This window comes from Pinus tabuliformis, chromosome 9, assembly GCF_031772625.1.
Source record: "Pinus tabuliformis cultivar Carrire ecotype Pingquan chromosome 9, CPIR1, whole genome shotgun sequence".
Lineage (NCBI taxonomy): Eukaryota > Viridiplantae > Streptophyta > Pinopsida > Pinales > Pinaceae > Pinus > Pinus tabuliformis.
Window position 1 is genome coordinate 1,250,726,130 of NC_142307.1, and position 3,149 is coordinate 1,250,729,278.

Below are 3,149 nucleotides of genomic sequence, written 5' to 3' on the forward strand. Positions count from 1 at the left end.
GACAATGTTTGGGTATGAAACACATTGCTCTAGGCATGGATTAAACTCATTTTGTGAATACCAAAGCTACGCCACTCATTCAAGATATGGCTCAATCTTGCAACCTCACAACCATCTCAAAAGAAAATCTAAATCTATCGAATTAAGTCACAAATATTGACCTAAAAGCTTCTCTGAATTCCGTTAGTTCAATGAGTTAAGAAGTTATGAAAATTATATGTTAAATACATTTTGAAATTGAGATTTATGTGTTTTGCAAGTATATAAGTGATATTAATTTTCATTCTCCATTCTATTAATATCACAAAGTGGCATTCTTTCATCCCACAATATTTTAGATTTTGTTTATGAAGCTAGTAAGAAGTCACATTTATTTTGGCAATGTAATTTTTCTTCTTTAAACTAATTATTGCAAATAGGTATATATATATATATATATATATATATATATATATATATATATATATATATATATATATATATATATATATATATATATATATGCGTTCATGGATAATTTCTTAGGAACCTTGCTTCAAAGACACTGCCTCTTCAAGAGGCAAGACCAATTGTTTATATGTCCTATATGGGGTCCCAAGATTCATAAAATGGACATAAAGGATTAAAAAAAAACATAATATAAAAGGGTGGGAAGGAGCAACTAATGGCCATAGAAGGAATACATGACTAAAAAGGGTATTATTCACATTAGTATTTGACTTAATTATTTGAATATATTAAACCAAGTTATTAATTAGCTCAATATTAAATTATAGCTATGGTACTAAAGAAAACAATTTGTGTTAGAGCGTGACTTACAAGTACATTGCACCAGTACCCTAGCGAGTCTCAAGAGAAAATTTGTAAGTTATGTAGAACTCACACATGAGAGGATTTGGTAGATCCTTGGGAATATTCTCAGTACTAATAATGCTTGTTTACGAGCATAGTAAAAGGAAAACTTATGACTATCGTTATACACATATATGTGAGTCAGCTAAGAGGGACAAGTCCTAAGAGGGATTAATGAGTCTTGCGCATCATGCAGATATTTGGACAATTCAAAATGGTGAGGACGCGAAGAAATCAAGGTCAGGGAGAGTCATCACAAGGACCTCCTACAAATAACCCATTACCTTCATCAGAGTTGACTCTCATCTTGCATTCCCTAGAAGAAATTAATGAGACTTTAAAAAGGTGCCAAACAAATGAAGTGGAAGTGGAGCACCCTCCATCAGGGGTAGGAAATATTGATGGATCAAGAGACTCTAATAGAGGACCTCCAATCAAGGACATTACTAGGGAGCTCCAAAATATTATGCTCTCGGAGTTTGCAGGAGGTCGTGCCAACAAACGTACAGAAGCCTGGTTAGAAGGAATGAGAAGGTGCTTCACACTAAGGGATTATAATTCCAATTCAAAAGCTAAAATAGAAATATTCCAACTCAGAGATAGTGATATGAATTGGTGGGGTAACTTAGAGCGTCAACTACACCTCACTCTGGACATAGTTACTTGGGATTTATTTGAGGAGAGATTTAGGAAAATGTACCTACCAGCATATTATGAAGAACAACAGGTAGGAGCCTTCCATGCCTTGGTATAGGGAAATCGTATGGTAGAAGAATATGAAATAAGATTCATGGAATTGGTCAAGTATGTCTCCTACATGGATACTGACCATTGCTAAGCAGATCATTTTATTTATGGATTGAACCCTAAGATTAGGGAAATAGTGTGGATGTGGAAACCATCCTCAATTGCAGAAGTTGTGGAATAGGCTCATTATGTCGAAGAACACTTAGAATTAAAGGGTGGAAACAAAACCATTTTTCCACTCCAACCAAGGTTTATGGGGAAGGCCCCTCATACCTTCCCCAGGGGAGGAAGTTTGAGGCCACCACCACATGGAAACAGGGTTGTACCCAGAGCACTGACAACGGAGATTTCAATGGTTACTAGTGCAGCTTCACCTGTAGCTTCAAGGGTGCATGAAAATCAAGGTCATACACGAGGAGCAACAAGTAGGGGCAGGGGTCCCAAGGGAAGGAACTCTTTCTAAAGAACTCCCCAACATTCGGTTCAAGGTCTACCGCACATCACTTGTTGGGGATGCGAGGGACCTCATTACTAGCGTGATTGCCCTGAGTTACAAGCTGGTAACAACCGTAGAGAAGGAAAAGCACCAATGGGGGGGGCAAGTAGCCACCATTGAATATATGCAACAGTTGATAACAAGCAATTTGAATGCCAGTCTGCCATGGTAGAAACCTCAGGTATGATAAACAAAGTAAAAGTTAAAATTTTGTTTGATTCTGGTGCTACAGATAGTTTCATTTCACCAGTTGCATTAGAAAAATGTGGGTTGGCAGCCTATGAGCATGATGACTTTAAGCAAGTTGAGATGACTTCTGGGATAAAACAAGAAGTAGGACCTAGTGTTGACCATTGCCAGGTAAACCTCGGGGTGTGTATGCCTAAGTTGAAGGCATACGTCACAACATTGGGGACGTATGATGTAATTATTGGAATGGACTAGCTAGAAGCTCATCAAGCTTTGGTAGACTGTTTCAAGAAGAAGGTGATTTGTTTAGATGATGAAGGTAGGCCAATTGAGATTTTTGGAATCAAGAGAGGAGTGTCACTACAATTCATATCCATGATGAAGGTAAAATGTTGTCTTCGACAAGGTTGCAAGCTATATTTGGTCGAGGATGTAAGTGACCAGAAAGGACCCTCCCTAGATCAACATGCAATTTTGTCAGAATTCAAGGATGTTTTCCTAAGGTATTGCCTGGATTACCTCCTGTAAGGGAGATTGATTTCAAAATCAACCTAAAACTTGGTGTAGAACCAATATCTAAGACACCCTATAGGATGACAAATCTAGAACTTTGTGAGTTGCAGATGCAGTTAAAGGAGCTCATAGACTTGGGATTTATCAGACCTAGTATTTCACCTTTGGGGTGCGCAAGTGATTTTTGTCAAGAAGAAGGATGGTTCCTTATGGCTATGCATATATTATAGGGACTTGAATAGAGCCACAATAAAGAATAGGTACCTGATACCTCGAATAGATGACCTATTTGATCAAATGAAGGGAGCAACGGTTTTCTCAAAGATTGATCTACGATTTGGATACCACCAAT